We start from the raw sequence: 19,947 nt of genomic DNA, 5'->3' as shown, positions 1-19,947 counted from the left end.
AATTTGATACAATTTCCTAAAAATGCTGAGTCTGAAAATGATCAGATCCTCACCTGGGGAAAATCACTGCTTCTGTGTAAGATTCAAGCATGGAATGGGTTAAAATTCATAAAAAAAATAAGAGTATATTCTGTATTTTATTAGGGCATTAATAAAGAAAGGCATACAAAAATTATAGTTTTCTAAAAGGTCAAAAGACAGCTCTCTGCTCCTTAGAACATATTTTGCACAATATTGAAAAATGATGAATAACTTGGGGAAATAACTCAACCGTAATTTTGCAGTGGTATCTTCTTTGATGCCTAAAAAGACTGCCTTTGAGCTGGTTGCGAATTAAACATTTAACAGTAAAAAATGAAAAAGCCTGTCAATACTTTGTGAACCAGCTACATGAGCAAAAGCTGTCGAAACTGGCCCTCTGAAATTGCTGTTTCCTCCTGTTACTGTTTCACAATTCTCCTTCAAGGTTTTCTATGCACAAGTAATTTAAAACAGTTTTCCTAAAATCAGGTTCTGTTTTGCAATACTCTACTTTTAAGTCTTTACTCTTAAGTATCTGCATTATATTACATATGCATAAAATAAGCCAGGCAGGGAAAACTGAGTAGTTTTTCAAACTGTGTCTTTTTTAACTTTATTCTCTCCTATCTTCTTTACAGGACTTTTCTCCAGCTCAAAAATCAACATATTTTCCCCCATCTAGTGTCAGCACCTTTTTCCAAAAACTGAGTACCTCTTCCCAGCTGATCACAGGAGCAACTCCCAGCCTGGTGCTCCAAGGGCCAACATTCAGCCTTAGAAGTGGAAAGAAGGGAGACATACACTTACCACAAGTGCAAAAAAAAAATCTAAAAACAAGCTCTAATCTCACTATCTCCAGTTGTTCCCAGTCTGTGGTTTAATTTACTGCTGGGTTAGCAGGGTGTTCCACAATGCCTCTCATAATTACTTTCTCGAGGCTCTAATTCAACTGCAATTACCCACTGCGGAAGTTAACAGAATTGGATCACAGCTCTGCTAAGATCCAACTAAACCACCTGAGTGAGCAGCTGGCCAGCCCCCAGAGCTTCTTCCCTCACTAAGGTGAATCCGGACCCTACTGATCCATGTGGGGAGACTATCTCCCTAAGGACTCTTCCGCCTGCCCATCCCCGACATCTTGCCTCTGAGTCCAAAGAATCATTTTCGCAAGAAAGGAAATATTTGTGTATAGTTTTTCATGTGGACTAAAGAGTTACACTAACAAAGCAATCCGGCAGAGCTTCCTTTCACACCCACAGCTGACCAGCTGGGTTCATGGCTCACAGCTGGCCAAATGATCTAGATAATTAAAGAAGAAAAAAAACCTCTCTTTGTTGTTCAGGGATTTCAAGTCTGTTTCATCAAGAACATTATGTCCTTGATCTATCTCTGCTCTTTTTTGACTTTTTTTTTTAAACTGCCAGATTTAAAGGCCACTATGGCTCTATGGAAACTGCCTATCAGCCATCACGGGCCATACCTACATAAAAGAAATGTCAGGACAGCAGGCTAACGAATGCTCAGTAGAGTTCCCTTTACTCACAGAAGGCCATATACTGTATAGGGCATACGTTTATGGGAAGCTCCAAAATGCCCTCTATGGGATGGAGGGGTAGCTAAGCAGCAAGTGCACTCTGCATTCAAATAGCCCATCACTCTGCCCTGCTCTGCCTGCTTAACCTTAAGCATATGGATCAGTGTGTCCACACTACACCCTCTAATGTGCTTTCTGCACCACATGCAGGGGTCTGGCCATGCAATCAGACCCATCACACTCTCCACGGATCCTAGGAAATTCAGCAGTGTCAACACCAGCGTCTGCTGAACCAGCTACTTGTCTGGGAAGGACTGAAAAAGGCAATGGTACGGATTAATTTATCTCTGCAATCTGCTTTGACTGTCACTTTGCTTAATACCCAGCACCCCACACAACTCTCAATACAGGCCCAGGCTTACTGCATTTCAGGAGGACACAAGCTTATGGCACAAAAATGTATTTACTTGATGATTTAGCAAAACCCTCTTCACACATTTTGACTGCAGAACCAATGTCCAAAAATGCACGCTCTGCTGGCAAACAAGAAAAAACCTGCGCACATTAAAAAGAAGAGATTTCAATTACAGAGCAATTGCAGGGGGAGGGGAGGAAGAAACTGACTTATGAATTTCAGCATGAAAAATGGCTTGCAGCACGATGACTTTGCCAGGACAACATACCCTGTAGCATATCTCCATAGTTAAGTGGTGCAGAATTGTCAAGTAATACAGCGCTGCTAACAACGCTGTCATACAGACACTGTTTAGTCAGCAACTGCACCTCTATGACACTCCCCACTTGGTGAATGCTCAGGCTCCCAAATGAAATGTGATACCTTGCTAATGCAAGACAGCCTAAACCACATTACCCCCCACGCGCATCCTACTGACCTTAAATTCGATGCCTTTCACGATTAACCGCCTTGCAATAGAAAGATTTACCATAATCCCACTTAGCTATTTTCAAAGTGTACAAACTCTGTATGTCGGCACTGTTACTGCAGCTGACTGCACAATTTCTTCCAGTTTTCAGAAGGCAAACAATACCGTTTCAGACGCACTTGGCTTCTATCTCCACCACTTGACCTCCCTAATTTCGAGCACAAGCCCCCAGCGTGGCAGTGGTGCTGTCTTTGTTGAGCTGTTGCTCTGTGATAGCTAATACATGCATACATTACTGCTGACATTTAAAAACATTCCTAACAGTTTGTGTGAGTACATGGTAAACAGATGCTATGGGACTTTTTACCCATTATCAGTCATCTCTGAAGACTGCAGTAAAGTGACAGGTTGTTTGAGACTCTTCGGTCCAACAGTGAGAGATTTATTTTTAATAGAATATTGATATTATGGCACAAAATGCCATTTGGTGTTTACTTTTTTTTTCCCTCCTAGAGCTGCAGTTTATGGGTTTTTTAAGCTTTTGCAAGCCTCTGTTATATCTACTACTCTATTTTTTATGAAAAAAAGTTAGAGACTTTTATGAACTCTCTGATTAAAGTACCTCCATCTGAATGTAGATTAAAAGTTCCAACACCTGAGAGCATTAAAACCAATGAATATTTATATAGAAAAACAGCAGATGAATGCACTTTAAATCTTCAATGCAAGTCTAGTCATGGGGTTTATCTTATTTTAGGGCTTACTTTTTATTAAAATGAACTCTTGCATATTTACACTACAGAAATAAATTTTATTTGCAAGCACAATACACTAAGAATCTTACAAATGGATGGCCTTGGTGAAAAGTAAATGTACTCCTCAAACTAATTTATTTCTTTATCAAGTATATATTTAAGAGGATTCTCATTGTATGCTGCTTACACAGTTTGGTGCAGAGTAGGTACATTCACTTGAGCTGATTGGTTCTGATTTCACATTCGTTTAAGTCAAGCAGTGTCTGTGCTTAAGTTACCTTAACCACACCCGTGTAAGACAGTGCTCTTTTGGCAAGAAGACCATTGCATATTGTTTTCCTAGGACTTCAGTATTTGTGTTAGATCACCTGCACTTGGTTGCTACAGCTACAACCAACTCACACTGTACCTTGAAGCTGCCACCTTCACTGCCAGAAGACAACCAAAGTGAGCAAGAACCAGTCACCAAAACAATTCTTCCCAGAAATGGTATGGGACTGCAAGGTCACCCTAAACCCTACAGCCTTCATGAGCGCTGACTGCAAACCTGCCTCACTCAGCACCTGTAGCAAAAGTCAACATCATCAGTGACCCAAGTGCCACGGCAAGTGAAATGTCGACAGGAAGGGTGCAGTGCAAATAAAGGTAAACAGAGACTTCTCTTCTGCACAGGAAGGATCTCCCAGGCTCTCTGCATCCTTCTAGTGGCAAAAATCCTTCTCACTTACTCAAAGATTTGTTCCTCATTTGAATGGGAAGAAATACATGGTTTCAGGGAGCTGCACCACAACTGAGAATGAAATCTTGATGCAGCCCAAGTACCTTTTAGCAAACCCCTTTTCTCTTCAGATCTTGTGCTTTGTCAAAAGATTTGTTGCACCGTCTCCCAGCCTGTGCTGTTCTATTTTGGTTTTAAATGTAACCTTAGAAATAAATGTTTACAAATCAGCTCATTGTGTCTTTGTTTTGAAGCTTAAAGCTTCACTTTGATTGCTGCCTTTTTGACATTTTGCATAGGAAATATGTTTGCATGTTCACAGCACTATTGAAACAGCAATTAGATCACCATATTCCAGCTGTTACAAGGTTTTGTAATGCATTTTCCAATAAACATTTTGAAGAAAACAGAACTATTTTAGTATGTCAAGCAGATACGTTATTTTTTTGTTTAGCTTTTTTTCATCTTATGTTTTTCTGTGTGTTACCATACTTTTTTATGTTCTTCTATTTCACTTTCTTTAATGACACCCAAATAAAAAAGGTCAGGTTTTCAAAAGCAGTAAGTGGTTGGAGGAGTTCTGATTTTGGGGACCTGGGAAGCTGAGCCAAGGCAATTTTCAGAAAATTGAACTTTTTATCTTTTGCTACCAAGCACTACAACTGGGACAGCTTTTAAAACACTTGCTATTATTTCTCTGATCTTCTTTAAACAGGAACATTTTTACCATTTCCAAGAACCGTCTACCTACCTAGTTGCCTTCCATCCTTCCTCAACAATTTTTTTTCTTTGAAAAAGCAAAAATACACTTTTCTTCCCCTGCCTGTTAAAACAAAACATCCAGCTCCCTTGACACTGAAATGATTTCCAGCCATGCAATAAAACACGTGCATTACACTCCAAGGCAAACAGCATCCAGGCAGGAGGAGCAAAAGCAATGGGACCTGAGCCTCAGTGGCCAAATAGATTAGGTAGATTAGACAGAGCCTCAGTTGTGAAAACTTTGGTCATCTTTTCTGTGTAACTCAGTCAATAACCAAGCTCATGATGTACACCAGCCAGCAGCAGTTGCCTTGGTGAAAGAGGAATGAGATCTGTAACCCCTTGCTTCATATTTAGGATCAGAGAACAATTAAGGATTTTTTTCTTCTTCTTACCCTGGTGTTTAAAACTTCCTGTTATAGATGATTAAACCCAATAAATTCTGCTTTGAATTTATTTTATTTTTTTCTGATTCCTGATGTCACATGTTACCTTTTTTTTGCCTTCTCATTTTCTTATACAAGAACTTCTATGAAGATTTTTCATCCTTCTTGCTTCATGCAATAAAAAGAAAAGCCTTGTTCTGTCTAAAGCCAGTGAATTGCAACTGAGATGTCTGATTTATCTTCTGTGGTTTTCAATTGATCACTTTGAATTTGGTATATACTAAGGAGATCGATACATTGATTCAATTTTTTTGGTGTTGTATATCATTTTCAGGGTGTAACTGGATTCTCTTTCCTGGTGGTAAAGGTTCTGAGAAGTACTGAGAGGAGAAAAGAAGTTTTCCAAGAGACGGAGCAGCTATGGTGGGAAACAATCCTCCTCAATCAATTCCAGTATTTCAGAGCTGGTTATAAACTAATTTTTTTATGGCAGTTGTAGATAAATGCACATGATGGATTTGTGATTTCTTTTAGTAATTATTATTATTATCATCAATAATAGTAATAACAATAAGAAGAAGAATAGGACAATGAAGACTTGCAAACCTCTTGGAAGGTTTTCTTATCTTCAGAAAACTTCCACACTTGCACAGATGCTCGCAGTGATTCCACCATACAAGAGGCTGGTGCATACAACCCAAAGAAAAGCAAAGCCTAGGTCTGCATGGGTTAAAGTTCGTGGCTGCCCAGTGCTTCGAGGGGATTGCCACTGCTCCATCCCATTCAAAGTCTCTCAATTAGAAGTGCAAACATATGAGCGCTGAAGCAGAAGAGGTTATTTTAAGTTTCCCTCTCATCTTTGAGGAAAATGAGCCATTATAAATTCTGCAGCTGCCTGTCTATCACTGATGGGACAGCACCGAGTTGGGGCCATTTCAACCTCCCCCGGGTTTCAAAATAATTATGCATGATTTTGTCACATCAAGATGAGTTTATTTGCAATTCCCAAGTGTCATGCATGTCCAACGCAACCTTGCAGAGCACTCCAGTGCTGATAACCTAAAAATACTCCTTGGAAAAAGAGTTTGCTCTTCACATATTTCACCCAGTTTGAAACTACTACCTCAGTTGCCAGTTAAAGAAAAGTATTGATTTTAAAATTGCTCTTTTAACCTATAAGGTACTATGTGGCCTCTGTTCAGTGTCTTTCAACTTTATGTTCTTGCATGAGCACTTGAATCTGCTGAGGGAAATCTGTCACTTGTCCTAAGTTTTGCTGGCAAGTGTTGGGAAGAAACAGCTTTTCCTCAGGAATTCTATCCTGGAAACGCAGCAGGTAACAGTAAAAAAAGTTAAAGCAGGCTAAGAGTACGTTTTACAGTAGATTACAAGGCTCCTTTTATTGCTCTTACTGTCTAATGAACTCTGTGTCTACTTCTATATTCCAATATTGTTTTATTACCAATTAGTTATGAAAAATACTCAAAGACACACCAAACAAATGAGAATATAACCTAGCAGATGCATAGTAGTGAGGAGACTTCAACTCTTGCATCCTAATTATCAGTGTGATGAAAAGAATCAAAATGGTTTCTGCAGCTGGCAGGTACTCCAGGTTATTTTTTCAATAGCCTGATTATCAGAGTAAAGTGGGAAAAAGTCTGGAGAAAAAAAAGCAAATCTGGAAGGTAACCCATATGCCCTCTTAACCTCACAGACACCAATATCTTTCAGTCTATTAACACAAAAGAGAAGCTATTAAATAATTTAGGCCATCTTATGGATTGCTTTAGATCTACAATTCTTTGTGTCACCTCAACAACAGTCCATGAGTGCTGGGAGCAGAACACAGCATTCTCTTGGTTAAAAGGGATGAGAAATCTGAACTTGCTCATGAAACCTAGACAAAAAGGATCCACCTAAAATTCATCAGTTCAATTCCTTCCCATGTCCCACACCTGTACATAGTCTTGCAATTTTACTTTTCTAAGCCATATTGTTTAATTAAAAAGAATTGGAGAGAGATCTGTCAGGAAGATATCCATAGAGAAGCTTAACAATCCCAGAAAACTACCTTAAACTCTGAGGGAAATTGTCAGGACCAGGCTCTAGCAAAAAGCTGCATCATTAGCCAGGACAGTCTGCATAAACCAGATGATCAGTATGTTAGCCATTTTACCTTCTGAAATTATTGAGAATGAAAATGTAACCCATGGAATTTCCACATCCCTAATCATTGATGCACTAATTCTTGGAACAACTGAGACAAAGAAGCATCACCTGGTGACTAATGCATTCTTCTGGAAAGAAAGCAAGCTGCTGCTATTTAATACTCAGAGCAAGATAGGCTTTTGGTTTTTCTTTGGATGTGCCATTACAGGCACTAGAAAATGCTGAGCCAGGAAACTGTGAGACAGCTCAAGAGAGAAAAGACATTAGAGGACCAGAGGAATTTGACAGAAAATGCATCCCTTATAATTGTGTGCTGCTACATTAACATTACACCAGCAAGGCAGACTCTAAAAGGCAAACTATTTCCTTTCAAAATACTTAAAATTAATACAAGTCTTGTATAGAGGGATTAGTTGCATGAATGCCATTCAGGAACCTCCAAGGGAAGGACTGATGGGTAGACACATACGAGAAAGGAGCAGATGGACTGATAGATGTGAAGCAAAGTCAGTTACAAGCAAATACAAAACCAAAGTATGTGAACATTTCCAAAGCCTTAAAATGGAGGAGGTGAATCACACAGATCTCACAGCTGTCATAACAAATTAGCCTGTCCCAAAATTGAGGAAATCATTTGATAGCCAATTACCTGAAATAATGAAAAAGGGATAAGAAGTTAAGTTGCCTACAGGAACAAAACAAAAACCATTTCTAATATCCTTGACACTCCTCTCTTACTGAGATCTCCTATCCACATTAAGTTCAAGCAATTCATCTTCACTTCAGAAGCTGTGCAGTTTTGACCCTGCCTGTGTGCTGATGTCCTGATTGCTGGTACGTCTTCCTGCTGCCTTGGCTAGCCCACGTTCTCTATCAATGTGCCTTCATGTCTCTCCAGTGCACCTTCTCCCCCTCCTTCAGGAGGAGAACACCCTCCCCTCTTTTGTGCCACGCTCCTCAAAGTTGTTCAACAAAACACAGTAGGAAGCTTTTTCATAATACACCAGAATAAGACAAAAATCCAGAAAAAACCCTGAACCACCTTTAGACCAAATCCTTGTCTAATCAGCTAACACCTTGCAAAGGTACAGGACAACCTCCTACTGTGGGGTATCAAGCTCAGTGCCTGCCAGGATTAGGTCCTTTAACTGAAACTTGACGTGTGCTCAGGGATGGAGAAAAGGAAGTTTTTAGCTCTGGGGGTGTAAGAATCCATATGTCTCACAATTAATTCATCAGTACACTATCTTTTAAACAAAAAAAAAGCAAATGCTCCAGCCAGATCTGAAACACTGCAAAGAAGAAATGAATGGTTTAATTCAGTACTTTCCATTGTACAGAATGAAAAATTCCAATAGAATGCTGTTACAAGAAAACATTAGCTAATAATGGTCCTTACTCACTTGTTTAGAGAAAAAATTGGCTGTTATTAGAAGAGTTTCAGAGACATGGGGAACTGCAGTCGTATGAATGCAGAGGCTGGAACCTGGCATTAATTTCAGTTTGCTGGTTTACTGCATCTTGTAAGTATCTACAAGAAAGCTGTATTTCTGCACTGACTATTAGAAAACCTATTACAGAAAAGTCATTTAGGATGAACACCCCGCACTCATAGCCATAGGTGTCTTCTTCAGCTAAATTAAAAACCATAGTCTTTTCAGGTCATAAAAATCATCAAAATTTTAGTTACAAATTACACCACAGTAAGTGTCAGCATCTTTTCCACAGATTTAGCATTGTTTGAAGATAAACTGAAACAGATCAGTGCAATACTTAATTGAGCTCTCAACAGCATCATTGATAAAAGAGTATTAGTAGTCTTTGGCAGAGACTTTATCGATAGCTACTAACATGCCACAGAGCAATGCTTCTAAACATTGTGGATCAAATTTTCTCTGGTGCCCTAAGGCCTTTTCTGTTGTTCTTGTGGCATAAAGAGGCTTAAAGACAGCAGACCTCAACCTCAGAGATATTTCCTGTGTAACAAGATTTCTCAGGTAATAAATAGCTGCAACTACCTCTGCTCCTCAGCATATTTAAGAACATGAAATAAGAACAATGTTTTACTCTGTGCCTCTCCTGCCAACAGCTCCTAAGGTAAAGGCTCAGGCAAAATTCAGATAGTCTGAAGATGTTAGTCTCTGGGAGGGCAGAGAAACTACCCATATCAAAAGAAAATCAGAAGCAAAATAGGGGCATATTTGTTGCTGCTTCTTTTTACATACAAAGGGATGGACAAACCAAGTAGTGAGGCTGCAGCCACATCCTAAAGCTCTGCTGTGCCAGAACTCTGCTGTCTGGACAAATTAGGTTGCCAGATACTACTTCAATCCTAAGCCCTTTTGAACAGAGTAGGACCATCAAGAACTGTTCAAGCTCCTAACAGGGAGTGGAAATGACCCCAGTGGTGTTGCTCTCAACAACACAAGGGCTAAACAGGATGGTGAATACCTAATTTTTTCCCATAAGATATGGCATTTTGATTGTTGCAGGAAAGCCATACAACAACAACAACAACATTAACAATAATAATAATATTAATATTAATAATAATAATAATAATAATATAGCTGTACAATAGATGTAAAATCCATTTATGTATTCAATAGAAACACACTTGCATCTAAATCTATTCCTGCATATTTTACAGAAAATCTGATGGTAAAATATTAGTGTTTTTTAATTATAAAAATATTATATTACTGATTCCCAGCAGAATGAATGAGGATCTTTCAAGAAAGCCCTTGGAAATGCTGATGACTAGCAACTATTGGTACAAACCAGTTTTACAGATCATAGAAAATCAGTTACTCATAGAAAGCATGACAGATACAGAATATTCTTACTGTAGATGGGAAAAAAATTGTGCGCTATGATCCGTAAATCGATAAGTATCCAACAAATCAGCAACACAAACAAGATGAGAGAACTTTATTTCATCTTCAATCAGAGAGTAAAATATATATATACTGGGCAAGGTAACAGTGAAACAGTTACCGTGCTAATTTTCCACTCATCTAATAATACAGATCCTTTACATTTTAATACATTTTTTTACTCTCCCTTATGATCATGTTTGTATCTGCAGAGCTTTCAAGCCCAGGACACAAGCTGTGAAATATGTTAAGCTGGTGCTTGGGTTTGTTTTTTAATAAAGCAGAAAAATGACAATATAATGCTTGAAAAATGACAATATAATGCTTTAAAAATCAATATGTTTTTTACATTTAAAGTACCTTAGGAAAATATTTTAAAACAAGAATAACAGCAAAAATGGGCTGGATTCAGGTGATAGAAAACAAATGCAGAGGCGTAGTAAAGCCACCTACACACACATACAGCCCCCTGCCTACAAAATGCACATGGATGGGGTTTTATGCAGTAGGGATTTAAGCAGCACTTCTGTAAGCATTGGGATTTTTTTTTTTCAAACCTACAATTTAACCTTCATCTAGAGCTGTCATATGTCCCAGCTTCCCCAGGCATGACCTCTTTTTCCACCTGAAAGTTTATTTCCAGGTGAAGAAAGAGGAATTTGGCCAGATGCCTTGGACATACAAGTCTCTACAGCCACAGATGCAGATGTCAGAAGTCCCAAGCAAATGGTTTCAGAGCATGTGCAGGCCACCTGTATAGGACCCCGTGCCCACAACTCTGTCCAAGAAATGATACACAAAAGTAGGGCAAATCCTGTTCCCTTATTCCATAGGAAAAATACAAAAGCAAAACCTATTTGTAGCTGGACCCATAGCAGCAAAATTCAAAAGCCTTGCTGAGTGCTGTCAATATAAAAATGTAACTTTGAGGGGAAGCGACAGAAATGCATGCATAATTTGCAGATCAGAAGGGACGGTAGAGGAATCTTTAGCAGGCAGATACAGGACGTCACATTTATAGCCCTCCCCTATGACAGCAGACAGCACTGCTTTACTGTAAGTGAGAATCTCTGCTGCCTTCTGCTGCAATGCTTCAATCGCCCTTCTAGAGTATGCAATACACATTTGGAGACTTAGAAACCCTCCTACCCAGCCAGCAGACATCTTCCAGCACTGGGATGGCTACGGATCAGTGGCAGAAACAACAACAGCATTTTTGTCTTTAGTACTTATTTTCAAATTACATTATTATCTTGTCTAGACATTATTACATTATTATCTGTGCCTTTGCCAAGGCAGGTTGGACCAGAAGATTTTGAGGGCCCTTTCAATGAGGTGTTCTACAGGCAACAGTTCTGCAATCTGCACAGCATCCTAAAAGTACTGAAAAATCTCAAGCTCATTACAATGTGGAGCAACATGATTGACATGCTTATCAAAACAACCAGCTCGAGATTTTACATTTGTTGTCTAGTTGCTCACGTATTTCTACAGACACTACTTAGGAACGAGCATATGTTTTGAGAAACTCATTTTCCCACTGTATGCTAGCTTGCATGCATTACGGTTTGTACTTTTCTTTAAAAAGAAATGGGAGACTGCTGAGATATTATTGTACTCCACATTACCCAGTTACCCTTTTTTAACCAGACACATTTGTCATTCTGTTGGAAAAATAAGTGTTTGATACTTATCACATTCTCACAGACTTCAGCCACTATTACTATTTAAAAACACAGGGTAGCTGAAGAGCCCTTTTATTATTTATATTTGCTGCGTCTCCACTCATACTCTACTTCTTGCTAAGGGAATAACACCAGTGGTGATAAGGGCCAAACTCTTAGATAAGCACAGTATTTTTCAAACCTCTTGCACAGCTGGCTACTGGGACTGCCTGTGTAACCACTGCGGCTGTGAACTCTTAATTTGTGGGCTGCTGAGAGAACAGGAAATTCTTGGTGGGACACCCAGAGCACATCTCCCTCTGACATTCAGGCTCCCCCATGCACGGTTGGGACCTACCCAGATGATGGTGGTGGCACCTCTCCATAGGGAAAGAGCTCCACACTGGTGCAGCAGCCTGCAAGGAGCATTGCTTCACCTGGCACAGCAAACAAGCAGCCTGTGCAGGCACGGTGGTGGCTGCCTAAAGCCATGCTGAAACACATCTTGTTACCCTCCCTCCTCACGAGTCATGCAGTGGGTGGGGGGATGAGGAGGGGGCTATTTGTGGGACAAGGCATTTTTCAGTGGAGGGTTCTGATTTGGTCTATTCATTAGTGTTTTACAGAACAACAGACAAATAGAAAAGAAAGTTTATCTATTTCTATATTTGATGTATTGAATTTCTGTTTCTGTATTTGATGCACTGGACTAAGTTCTTGGTTATAAATTTACATCAGAGGAAAGAAAAATGCCATGAGGCTATGTAGAAAGATTTTAAAAATATTAGACATCACACAAAATAGGTCTATTTGAGGAGAAAGATATATCCATCATTTATATCCAGCATATATCCAGCATATGGTGCTCAACATGAGAGCCTAGATCACAGGGCTCAACCAGAGCCGCCTGGTCTGTAACAGCCCCCCTCAACTCTTCCAGCCCAATTCAAGAGGATCAAAACAGAATTCCAGAGTGACACACATCATCTAAAATTGCTTCAGTATTTTTTAGAGAAAAAGAGAAATGCTGGGGATCTAGATCTTCCGCCTTCAGCTAGCTGTAGCATGGGCTGACAGCTGTAAGCGGAAGATGAAGATTTTCTTTTGGGTGGTTGCCCAGCTGCAAACACTCCACACTAGCAGAGGTGAAAGGCCCCTGACTCACTTGTTTCCAGTTCTTCAAAACACCCATTTGTCAAAAAGTGGCATATTAATTACCATGCTCCTGGTTTAAGGCAAACACTGTAATCCTTGTCCTTCGAAGTCCCTTCCAATCCCCACTCTCGGAGCATCTCCCAGTGATTAAATTGGGAAATAGGGAAAGCATTGATGGTGCTACCAAACTTTCATTTGCTGCAGGTAGAGCAAAGGGGAGATAAAACCTTCCTGCTGAAAGATGCCCCCACAGGAACTCACCTTCCCCTCCACCTCCACCTCCACCTCCACCTCCAGACCACTCCAGCTGTCCCAAACACACAGTTCCTCCTCCCACCCCAGAGCAGGCAGCACATCTGCCCCCATCCAGGCTCCTCGGCATTCTGCCTGCATCTTCTCCTCCTGACAAGGGCAGCCCAGCCAACATGAACATGCTGCTTCCCGCTGGGAGGAAAGGAGGTATTCCTCAGAAGTCCTTTGTGGCACCAGCACGTGCCATATGCACTGGGGAACTGGGTTACCTCCCTCTCTTCTATGGCTTTACCTGGAGCACACGACAACTTCCTCACACTTAGCAAGAAACTCTCTCTACTCTTTGTCACTCCCTACAGCTCTTCAGCTGTCTGCCCATGAGAGGCTAATCCCTCATCGCTCTGTTTTACTGCCCAGGGGCCAGCTATCTTCTGTGGCTAATTCCATCGAGCTGCCAGCAAGGAAGAGTCCCAAAAACACTGCTTACCTCAACCTGCAATCTCCTAAATAAACAGCTTTTGCAGGGGGCACTGCTAATGACCAGTACCAGCTTTATTGTGGCTGGCCTTGAATCAGCTCAGGAGAAAGGACTCGTGAAAAACAGTATCCATCACTCCTGAAAACTGCCTGGCACAGTGTGATAAGTTCAACTGCAGACCACATGCATTTTCTGGCTTTGAACAAATAGCACAAGTCAATTCTCTATAAATTCAAAATGCATATTAGAACAGGTAAACATATTTTAAGTGGGTTTCACATCCTTCCTCTCTTTTTCACCCTAACTGCAGGAGATTAAGCCTGCCACTTCACTACTTCATTCTTTTGCCACATAACGAGACATGAAGAGAGTTCATTACCCTTTGTCACCCCCGAATCACCTGGATGAGACATGAGGAAACAACCTGTGCCTGAGCTGGGATTTTGAGGTGTAAGGGATGGCAGCAGCAGGAGGGCATATCGGGAAACAGCTTTTTAATTGCGCTTCCTGAAAAACGCTGCTGTAGAGAAAATGACTGAGGGAGAAAGCAAGACAGTCTGAAAGCAACCACCGTACTGCAAGCCACTCAGGGAGCTGAAGAAATAAGTGGCATTTTTGTACTCTGAGTGGCCTAAACAAATAAATTACAGTCTTGATAACCTTTTATTTCAGAGCTGTGCCATTTGTGCTACTCCAGTTGGATTGTGTCATTCCCAGGATAAATCCTCAATTGCAAGGGCTTTAAAATTGAGCTATAAAAATTTCCTCTGGGCAGAAATCTGGCAAAATGTAGCACAATGGAAAAAAGAAGCAAAGGGAATCAGTCTAAAAATAGAAGTGAGTAAAAGAACTTGGGAACCTTTAGGTGGACAACAATTTGTCAAACTTTTCTCCCATGCACTCTGGTAAGCAAAAGAGAGGGTGGGGGGCACACTGGAGAGACGTGACAGCTTGCCTGCAGTTCCTGAGAGAAGCACCTTCACTGCCAAGGTTTGGGAAAACAGGATAGTGACAAAACTGTCACTCTGAGGGAGATCTCAAATTGGGAAGGATGAGGCAGGCTGAAAAATGCAACATGCTTCTCAGCCCCAGGTAATTACCCTATCCAAAGACCACCCCAGAAGCTGAATCACCCTCCTAAACTTAAATTCAGCCTGCCTAAATCCCACCTAGATTCCTACTCCCGTTGTTTCCTACTGGCTGCCTCCACATTTGAACCTTGCTGTGGCTCTCTATTCCTGCTGAGATGCCTTCAGAGACACCCTGCTTGGAAGCACTAGGCATGAGGCTGACTCTGTGCTTTATTACCTCATAAAAACTTAGTTTCTCTCCATAGCTGAGTTTTTATGTGGAAATTAAAATAACTTTTCTTTAAGTTTGCTGCTACCAGAACAACACAGGCATGGCTGGGAGAGCAGATTCACAACTAGTGGCAAGTTAGTCCACTGAGCGTTCACCCCATGACAGCACCCAAGGCAATGCCTAAATTATCTGTATTTACAAGAATAAGAAAAAATGCCTCAAATATACCAGAATAGGTTGCAGCAGCACTGAAGAAGGATGGAAATTACCGTGGAAAATCAAAACAAAAAAAAGCCAATCCTGTACAAACCAATTCCTTCTGCAAAGTTGGGCAGACTGTCCTTGAAATGGAAGGGCTCCTTGGAAAACGCAACACAGCCCCACAGCATCTCACATACCACAGTGCCACACAGTCATGAAGGGGCTGAAGGTGACACTGTCAAGCCTTGCTGATATCCATTCTATTTTTAGAACTGCCAACAGAGCTCAAGTTGGCTTATGACCTCCAGTCCTCCCATGCTCCCGAGGAACCATCCCCACAGGAGGGACAGGCACACTGGCAACAGCTCTGCCTGTATGACAAGGCAGCAAGGCACAGGCCAAACCTAGTGCCATGTCCATCCAGACGTGTTGTCACAGTGTTAGGCTGTGACTAATTTTCACAATGGCTTCTTAGTGTGCCCACAACCTGATGGTGATGCAGTTTCTGGGCAACAAGAAGAGCTGCAGAAGCAGGAGCTTGCTTGACCACGTACACCACCTCTGAGCAGTGCTTCAGCCTGTTTTGGGGTATTAAATGAAAAAAATAAGGAGCAGAGCTACAGTCAGTGTTTAAAAATAAACAAATTGCCAATGTCAAAGTCTCTGTAATACTGCAAGCCCAAGGTAATGTTTTTTATAAAGGGGAAAACAACATTCAGATTTAAAACACGTTTTAGTTCTAATAACTTAAGGTGTCATTATTAGCATATGCAAAGAATTTGAAACAAACAAACATATTTTCTTATCTTTGAAGCATTCCTCTAATAATATAATGTTTTCTACACGTGAGGAATAACACATTTAGGTGTTGGCCGCCAGAGTTAATGACATCAGGTACTGATGAAACGTCTCAGCATGCCCCAAAGTTACGCAAAATAAAGAACTACTGATTTGAATTGCATCCAACTCTGCAACTCTCTATCTTCAGGGCAATCCAAGAGTAGATTTTCTTGAATGTTTTTCATTAAATGCCATCGTGCCATACTAGATAAGAGATTCTATTTGGACTAGCAGCTACTTCCAATTTTCGCCCCAAAATAAAAGAGGGTTTATCAATTCCAATCAGTTTTATCCAGAATTAGTTGTCAAGTTTCAATAGCTGGCATGGATCTGAAAACATAAATTCAGCACCAGTGTCAAATGACTAATACAACCTTATAGAAGAGGCCTGAATGTATAGTCCTGCTGGGATTGACCAACTGCATTTAAAATATCAGCACTTTTATGTTATAATAGCTCCTATTAACAACAGTTGGCTGACATTAGACATATTCAGGCTAAGCATCAATTAAAAAATTGCTTATCTGTTTGAAAATCTGGAAAGTGGGTATGGGTTCTCACATGGGCAGAAAGTAATACAAACGAAATAATTGCTGTGGTGTCCTGGGACTGCATCACTTTGACTAACAGACACTGCTATTTTTCTGCCTTCTCTAAGACAAGTTCTTACATTTATTATGTGTGTCCCTGTCATGCTATCCTGCATTTCTTAACCATCATCTTTCATTTTTAAAATAGCATCATTTAGAAGCTCTACAGAAAGCCAGGAGCCCAGGGTATGACACAAACAAAATGTACTAAAATGATTGTGCCATATAGTTCACAGTGCAAGCAGACATGAAAGGTATCCTGCAATAACCATCTTTATGGGAAACTGAGGCACCGCTACATTCAGGGTTTTGCCCAAGGTCACAAAATCAGCCAGTCATCTCCCGAATTCAGGACCATAAAGTTACACTAGTAGTAAATGCTGATATCGAAGAGAACTCATTAAACTCATTAGGGACTCATAAACGACCTCAAATAAGTGCCAACCAGTTTAAATGTTAAATAGGTCATTGCTAACTCTGATCAAAATGCTCTATTCTTCATTGTATCTGAGAGTGATTTAAATTAGAAATACAGACATATTCCTGGGAGCAAGAACGCACGGTTCCCTACCCAGCTGCTCTAATCACTGCCTGTCTTTATGCCCTGCTGGCTGTCTGCCCAGCTCTGGCAAAGTTTTGGGCAGAACTTCAGCTTAGAGGGGTGAGAAAGGTGAGGAAGATCTCCTGCTCCCTCCTCACCTGCCCCCCAAAGCCAACCTGCAGCCCACCACTGCAGCCACACTCCTGAGGGTGGGCATGCTGGTGGAAAACCACACAAGAAAAAAGACAATCCAAACCCTCTAACATTTGCACAGTCAAACTTTCTCATCAGTCAGTTACATTGTAGAAGTGAAGATTTTTTTTCAGCTATCCTCTAAAGGAAAAAAAAGCCAGCCCTGGCTAATTTGTCCAAGGATGTTGAAGAGGGTTTGAGGAGAGTGCAGAGGGCTCTCTCAGGTGGATCAAGACACTGCAATTATTCAGTAAATAGTTTGGAATGCAAAGTTAAGGAAATAATTATTCTTCTCCACATCTTAGATTGGTTCCCACTGTCGAGAGATCAGCCTTCCACAGGCAATACCAAGGAAGTCCATATGCATCTCTGACATCTCTAAGTTCAAATTCAAGGCCTTAGAGATGGCCATGTGGCCTTCTTAACCATTGTCAGCTCCACTGTAGTCAACAGGAACTAAGAGCAACAAGGATCTGACACCCCCATCACTTTACCAGGGGTCTCTGGCAATTCTTCAGGCCAGTTAATGTAGGACAAAACACTCTCTGTGTCAGCCAGGACAGGTGTCCAAAAATAGCAGTCAACCACTAGCCTCAGTTGCACCATTGCCTGTGTGAGGAGCTTAGTTTCTGGTTGTCTGGTCAAATCTGCCATTGTTCACTTCATTGTACACATTTCTCATTCATTAATATAACAACAACAAGCTCCCAGTAATAGGATCTTGCCACTAGAAGATGATTTCTTGCTTTCAAAAATAAATATCTCAGTTTCACCTTCACATTGTTTTTATAATACGGTAGGAGATCTTCATCCTGTCAAGTTTTATTTTCATCCCACTGACATTATTTCTTAATTAAAAGAAAAGATAAGTAGATGGATTCAACCAGGTGCTATGACTGATATGAAGCACATTTCCTCGGGAAAATAAAAAGAATCAAGTCAGAGAAGAAGGGAGTGTTCCTGGCAGTCATTTCATGTAGCCAGCCATGAGCAGTGGTAGGTGGCCTTAACTGGCTCTCTTGGTTGTTTGTTCTGCAGTTTTGCAATGTCTCCCAGCTGTCTTTTCATTTTCTTTATTGTAGTATTTATTTTTTAATGATTCTTCGCTGAGGAGTTTCAGCTAAGAGAACAGAGAACCAACAGCAGCAAAGCATCATTTCCCTCCTCCCCGTGCACAGGGCAAGTGAGGATTTTGCATTTCATACATCATTTACAACTTGTGGATGTGAGGCTGCCACCAAGCCCGTCACGGCTCAGACAGCATTCCAGCACCAAAAACCACAGTTGGCAGCCAGAATTTCACTGAAAAACACTGTGGGGAGAAGTACTTTATAAAGAACTACCGCTTTTGTAAAATCTCAGTCACTGCAGAAATAAAACATTTTAGTTTGTATGAATATTCTCTTTCATAACAAATCAGTGTATGCCAAAATGTCCTAGGTACTAAAGAAGATGTAAAATGCATAATGCTTTGCTACCCCAGAAATAACTTATATTTTGAACGTGTTTGAGCTGTACCTCTTCCCCCAGGGACCAGTATAAGCACTGAATAGTACAGTATCATTTCAAGACAACCGAAGAAGTATTAGAAACATGCTGCTTAGTTGGAGAGATAGAGGCCAGAAACAAAACCAACCAAAGCAGAATAAACTGCAAAAGTGAAAAAGTATTACATTTACAGAGTTTGCTCTAAAGGAAAGACATTAATGAGCAGCTGAAGACTACGAACAGCACATGGTAAAATTAACAGGATTTTTTATTTAAATAAAAGGAAGAGCTTCTCTGGTTTCTGGGAGCCAGTTTGGGGCACAGACTCCTGGGTGCTCACAACAGTAGGCAGTGGAACAGCCAACTGAAACTCTCACTGTCTTTGAGTTGACTGAGCTGCTTCACTAGGGAACCAGATAGAAGATGCACTCCAGGAAGAATACAACATGTCAAATAAGAGGGTTTAGGGAAAAATATCTACTCAGGGACAAGAACAGAAGGGAAGAAAAAAAGTCTGTTCAGGAAACCACAAACTTTCATGGAGCTGGTGATTATTTTGCTTTAATTCAGGCCACAGAAATGTTTGATCCTCTATATAAACGTAAAGCCTTGAAATGATCTGTCCTGCAAGGCAAATCTACTAAATAATGCAGAGTTCCCAGTGGAAAAGAAACATTCTTCCATCTACAGAGGGATTTTTAAAGGGCCACATTTAATTGTATCTTGCATTTAAATTTCAAGATAGACCTATTGTTTTCTTTCAACAGATTAAGAAAAAAGCCACAATGACTTAAAAGCATTCAGAGTGAAGGCAAGATAACAAGAAAGACAAAATTACAGGCAAAAGCACTTTCAAAGTGCATATCCTTAACTCTTCTTACTGTGTAGGCAGGATCTCGCCCTGAGATGCTGGGTCACCAACAGTCTCAGAAAGAGCAGGACAGCTTAGGTTTATAGCTGAAAATGGAGCAGATCGGTGACTGCAGGAAACACGTTGCTGGCTGAAGCCAAGCATGTTAAACACACTTCTTTCAGTACCACACAAAAGACACAACTCATCCAGTTTCTTAGGGATAGCTGGAAACGAGGGATGCCATCCTTCAGTGACACCACCACTCAGGATAAAGAGAAAGGAC

General features: G+C 40.6%; 1 protein-coding gene and 1 long non-coding RNA gene across 2 annotated transcripts in view; both read right to left on the bottom strand.

Annotated features, from left to right (window-relative positions):
- PPARGC1A (PPARG coactivator 1 alpha) overlaps positions 1–19,947 on the bottom strand; it is a 368,032-nt gene that overhangs the window by 197,742 nt on the left and 150,343 nt on the right. The gene's annotated exons all lie outside the window — the stretch shown is intronic.
- LOC146438507 (uncharacterized) lies at positions 419–2,286 on the bottom strand. The gene is made up of 3 exons (XR_014851803.1): positions 2,239–2,286; positions 2,023–2,110; positions 419–794 (listed from the first exon to the last, which is right to left on the bottom strand). It is a non-coding gene; the product is annotated as an uncharacterized LOC146438507 (long non-coding RNA).

This window comes from Lichenostomus cassidix, chromosome 4 (genome assembly GCF_008360975.1).
Source record: "Lichenostomus cassidix isolate B80296 chromosome 4, HeHo_3.0, whole genome shotgun sequence".
NCBI lineage: Eukaryota > Metazoa > Chordata > Aves > Passeriformes > Meliphagidae > Lichenostomus > Lichenostomus cassidix.
The sequence above is the reverse complement of the archived record's forward strand: the minus strand, read 5'-3'. Positions and strand labels throughout refer to the sequence as shown.